The sequence below is a fragment of the Pleurodeles waltl genome, chromosome 12, assembly GCF_031143425.1.
Source record: "Pleurodeles waltl isolate 20211129_DDA chromosome 12, aPleWal1.hap1.20221129, whole genome shotgun sequence".
In the NCBI taxonomy this organism is placed as follows: Eukaryota; Metazoa; Chordata; class Amphibia; order Caudata; family Salamandridae; genus Pleurodeles; species Pleurodeles waltl.
In genome coordinates, this window is record NC_090451.1 from 7,076,636 (window position 1) to 7,082,597 (window position 5,962).

General features: G+C 43.8%; 1 non-coding gene across 1 annotated transcript; it reads right to left on the minus strand.

Moving 5' to 3' along the window:
* Positions 1–380: 380 nt before the first annotated feature.
* TRNAI-AAU (transfer RNA isoleucine (anticodon AAU)) lies at positions 381–454 on the minus strand. Its single transcript has one exon. It is a non-coding gene; the product is annotated as a tRNA-Ile (tRNA).
* Between the last annotated feature and the right edge of the window lie 5,508 nt (positions 455–5,962).

The window sequence follows — 5,962 nt, forward strand, 5'->3', positions numbered from 1 at the left end:
TTGTAGCCACTTCTATACTTCTGTCACCTAATTATTTTCCTATCCTTTGCCCTGTAACATTGCTGATCCTAGCTATAGCATCACTATCCAGAATCTGTTCACCTGAGTTATGTTCCTCTTATCCCCACGCATCTAATAATCAGCTCTTGGTCTCCCTCCACCTCTCACGAGACATAGTCTGAGGCAGTGTCTCCATCTTGGAGAGACAATCCCTTGCACTTGTGTTGTTCTACTGGCGCTGCCGGCTTGAGCTTTGGTCAGCAGTGGAAAAAGAAGGACTAATGGAAAGTGAACGTATACTGGAGCAACAGAGTGTATGGATTTATAAGAGCTTGATTAAATGAGAAAAAAAGAGTTTAGTTGAGAGAAAAAATGCAACCTGGCCCGTACGGGGATCGAACCCGCGACCTTGGCGTTATTAGCACCATGCTCTAACCAACTGAGCTAACCGGCCAGGAGTACTAAATATATCCTTTTTCCATGTAATGCAGATAGATAGAAGAGTTGGTCTCACTATCGCATTTCCTTCATACTTTTCTCCTTCCGCCCCCTGTCTGGATTACAATAACAAGAGCTGTGGAGTGCTGCACGCCAGCCTCAGTGCCTCTTCTTTCACTCAATCTCACTGTGTGCTGTGATATCTTTGTAACATCGCTTGTTGCCGGAAAAAAAGGAAAGGATGGATAGTATTTTTATTCTTTTACAACAAAACCCAAAATGCATCGGCTTGCTTGCTCATTAAGTTTACAAGGCCAGCTGCTTTTGAGATATTATAATTATAGTGGTTATTCGGCGTTGGAGGTAAGAGAGTTTTTTTTAGATCTGGCCGTTCCTTCTGCTTCAAATTACTTGAGCTCATGTCAACAAAGTAACAACAAAACATAGCCAACGGTTCGTTGCTCAAGCCTTCCCTACTGCGCCTTCCCATGTCTCTCCTGCCGACCACAGTGCAGGAAATCTGAGTTTGCATTTGCGCGAAGAGACGTACAACACAAGAAGGCGCGCTTTCGTGCACCGGGCACCACCCGGCCTGTGCATTCCTCACTGTCGTGAGATCAGTTTACTCAGCAGAGCATGACGCTGCAATTGGTTAGTAGGGCAGGCCTGACCAGAATAGTATATTTGGGGTCATGTATTTGATTGCATTTTTAAAACAGTAACAGAACTTAACTGCAATGTTTAAATAGGTCTAGACATATTTAAACAGTGTCAATTTAATAGAAGAATTGTGGACAATTCAGAGGGGAGGCACCAATGTTTTTTTTCCCATTGGGTGGATGCGGCATTAAAGAGTTTGAAGACCACTGGTCTAAGTGGACACTAATACACCTGGATGCTCCTGAATTCCTCGCAACAGATGCCAGCAAACCTGGCTGGAGAGCTACTGTGTTGGACTGATCCTGTCGATTCAAGTGGTCTTTCCTAGAGAGTCGGAGGTCATGGAAATAGATGGAGTTGATGGTAATCTTCAAGGCTTTGAAGTTTTCCCATCATCATCTGTCTCAAAAAAATGTGCTAGTAAAGACAGAGAATAAGGTAGCTGTCTTTTACATTAACCAACAGTGAAGCATGCATTCAAAATCCCTCAATGCAATAGCAGAAGAATTGGGTTTTTGGGCAGAGATCAACCTGTTGCACACGTCGACAGTACACATCAAGGGCACCGACAATGTGATGGCAGACAGCTGGAGGTTTCCAAATTTGCTGGAGTTGACGTTATCCAGGTCGTTGTTTTGAGAGATATGCCGAGAGTTTGTGAAACCCTTTCTGGATCTCTTTTCAAACAAGGACAATGCTCATCTTTGTCGATTCTGATCCAGGCTTCCGGAACAAGGAGCCTAGGTAGTGGACGTATTGGTGATAAAGTGGCTGAGAAGTCTCCTTTATACATTCCCCCACTTTTTATTGATCCAGATGGTTCTCTTCAAGTCTCAGCAGGGGCGAGGGAACTTTATTCTTGTGGGCCCTTATTGGCCAGAGATGTCATGGTTTCCTCTTCTGAACCCTGGCTCTTCTACCTCATTGGGTACTGCTCAAGTGTGTCTCTCTCAGAACGTCGTCCCTGACCTTCTTGCTCCAACTCACTCTATCGCTTTGGAGGTTGAGAAGTCTGGACTGCTAGCAAAGGGTCTTTCCTCTTCCTTAGTGGAGTTAATTCAGCACTCCAGCAGGCCTTCTACTTCGACGTCTTACTCAAAGAACTGGAAGTCTTTTGAGACGTGATGTTCTGCTCATGATCTTTTGGCACCTACCTGTAGTTTGTCTGCTATTTTGCATTTTCTTCAAATGGGTTTCACTTCAATCTCTTTCCACTCTGAAAGCTCATTGCTTTGCGATAAAGGTTTTTAGGGACTTTTCTGTACCTTCGAAGATGTTACAATCTTTGGTGTCTAGACTGTTCTGATCTTTTGTCAATTGTAAGACCAGTTGAAAAATCCCTTTTCTCCAACTCAGAATCTTCCTACTCTTTTATAGGCTTTGCAATTTTATCTCTTTGAGGATCTGGATACTGTAGACATAAAGATTGTTTCCTATAAAGTTATTTTCCTATTTCCTATCACCTTGCTGAGAACAATTGGGGAGCTGGGAGCCTTAAAATGCTATCCTCTCTTCATTTGATACTTTGGAAGATGGGGTAACTTTAAGGCCTAGCCTTACCTTTGCTGCAAAGGTTAAGTCTATTTTTGATAGATCTTAGGAAATAATTCTTCCTTCTTTCATTCCCTCTCCTTCCTCTCCGGAGGAACATTTGCTGAATACACTTGATGTTTAAAGAGCTCTTTTCATTTATGTCACCAGGCCTCTGCAGTTCAGGAAAACCGACTCCTTGTTTGTGACTTTTGGACAGCCTGGAAAAGACAAGAAGGTGACTTTTATGACTCTGAGTAGGTGGATTAAGTTGTCAATTTTTCTGGCTTTGCAAGGCTTTTTAGAATATCTTCCAGTTCAGGGATGGTCTACGAGAGGAATGGCCACCTCCTGGGTTGAATTCCAGTGAGTAACAATCTAGGAAATTCCTAGGGTGGCTACTTGGTCCTCAGAGCATACATTTGTCAAGCATTATGGCTTAATAATTTTTCTGTTTTGCATTTGAGTACCAATGTTTTGAACTCTGCATTACCCTTAGTCCATCTTGTCTTTGTCACAAACATTACATCCTGCCCACCTTCCCATCAGTCCTTTGGCAAGGGCTTGGCACCCAGGTGGGGTGCATGGGGCTAGCATTTAAGGATCTTCCTGTTCTTTCTTCCTGTTGGAAGGTGACATAACCTTACTTTGTAATGACTGTCAAAAGGACGCAATGGACTAAGGCTAAGGAAGATTACCAATAAGTAACCAACGCATCACCACTCTTTCTGAATGTGCGTGGCTCATTCCGTAGGACTTGTTCTTTGTATAATTCCTGGATTTTCAGAAGCCCTTTGATGGCAGCACCCCCACACTGAAAATTGTTTCAGCACCACTGTACAAGGGTCAGTTGTCATGCTCATCTGCGGCGTAAATTTGCATTGAAGTAGTCTAACTCCCCAGGCCTTGTCTTTTGCTCAATTTGCCTTTGTGAGTTTTCTCTCAATCACTGTCGACTTCCTTTGATCTTTCTTTCTTCTTTCACTTCACCTTCGCCTTCAGTGTATCTTTCGGCCCTCTTAAGAGACACACCCCCTTGTAGCCACTTCTATACTTCTGTCACCTAATTATTTTCCTATCCTTTGCCCTGTAACGTTGCTGATCCTAGCTATAGCATCACTATCCAGAATCTGTTCACCTGAGTTATGTTCCTCTTATCCCCACGCATCTAATAATCAGCTCTTGGTCTCCCTCCACCTCTCACGAGACATAGTCTGAGGCAGTGTCTCCATCTTGGAGAGACAATCCCTTGCACTTGTGTTGTTCTACTGGCGCTGCCGGCTTGAGCTTTGGTCAGCAGTGGCAAAAGAAGGACTAATGGAAAGTGAACGTAAACTGGAGCAACAGAGTGTATGGATTTATAAGAGCTTTATTAAATGAGAAAAAAAGAGTTTAGTTGAGAGAAAAAATGCAACCTGGCCCGTACGGGGATCGAACCCTCGACCTTGGCATTGATTAGCACCACGCTCTAACCAACTGAGCTAACCTGCCAGGAGTACTAAATATATCCTTTTTCCATGTAATGCAGATAGATAGAAGAGTTGGTCTCACTATCGCATTTCCTTCATACTTTTCTCCTTCCGCCCCCTGTCTGGATTACAATAACAAGAGCTGTGGAGTGCTGCACGCCAGCCTCAGTGCCTCTTCTTTCACTCAATCTCACTGTGTGCTGTGATATCTTTGTAACATCGCTTGTTGCCGGAAAAAAAGGAAAGGATGGATAGTATTTTTATTCTTTTACAACAAAACCCAAAATGCATCGGCTTGCTTGCTCATTAGGTTTACAAGGCCAGCTGCTTTTGAGATATTATAATTATAGTGGTTATTCGGCGTTGGAGGTAAGAGAGTTTTTTTTAGGTCTGGCCGTTCCTTCTGCTTCAAATTACTTGAGCTCATGTCAACAAAGTAACAACAAAACATAGCCAACGGTTCGTTGCTCAAGCCTTCCCTACTGCGCCTTCCCATGTCTCTCCTGCCGACCACAGTACAGGAAATCTGAGTTTGCATTTGCGCGAAGAGACGTACAACACAAGAAGGCACGCTTTCGTGCGCCGGGCACCACCCGGCCTGTGCATTCCTCACTGTCGTGAGATCAGTTTACTCAGCAGAGCATGACGCTGCAATTGGTTAGTAGGGCAGGCCTGACCAGAATAGTATATTTGGGGTCATGTATTTGATTGCATTTTTAAAACAGTAACAGAACTTAACTGCAATGTTTAAATAGGTCTAGACATATTTAAACAGTGTCAATTTAATAGAAGAATTGTGGACAATTCAGAGGGGAGGCACCAATGTTTTTTTTCCCATTGGGTGGATGCGGCATTAAAGAGTTTGAAGACCACTGGTCTAAGTGGACACTAATACACCTGGATGCTCCTGAATTCCTCGCAACAGATGCCAGCAAACCTGGCTGGAGAGCTACTGTGTTGGACTGATCCTGTCGATTCAAGTGGTCTTTCCTAGAGAGTCGGAGGTCATGGAAATAGATGGAGTTGATGGTAATCTTCAAGGCTTTGAAGTTTTCCCATCATCATCTGTCTCAAAAAAATGTGCTAGTAAAGACAGAGAATAAGGTAGCTGTCTTTTACATTAACCAACAGTGAAGCATGCATTCAAAATCCCTCAATGCAATAGCAGAACAATTGGGTTATTGGGCAGAGATCAACCTGTTGCACACGTCGACAGTACACATCAAGGGCACCGACAATGTGATGGCAGACAGCTGGAGGTTTCCAAATTTGCTGGAGTTGACGTTATCCAGGTCGTTGTTTTGAGAGATATGCCGAGAGTTTGTGAAACCCTTTCTGGATCTCTTTTCAAACAAGGACAATGCTCATCTTTGTCGATTCTGATCCAGGCTTCCGGAACAAGGAGCCTAGGTAGTGGACGTATTGGTGATAAACTGGCTGAGAAGTCTCCTTTATACATTCCCCCACTTTTTATTGATCCAGATGGTTCTCTTCAAGTCTCAGCAGGGGCGAGGGAACTTTATTCTTGTGGGCCCTTATTGGCCAGAGATGTCATGGTTTCCTCTTCTGAACCCTGGCTCTTCTACCTCATTGGGTACTGCTCAAGTGTGTCTCTCTCAGAACGTCGTCCCTGACCTTCTTGCTCCAACTCACTCTATCGCTTTGGAGGTTGAGAAGTCTGGACTGCTAGCAAAGGGTCTTTCCTCTTCCTTAGTGGAGTTAATTCAGCACTCCAGCAGGCCTTCTACTTCGACGTCTTACTCAAAGAACTGGAAGTCTTTTGAGACGTGATGTTCTGCTCATGATCTTTTGGCACCTACCTGTAGTTTGTCTGCTATTTTGCATTTTCTTCAAATGGGTTTCAC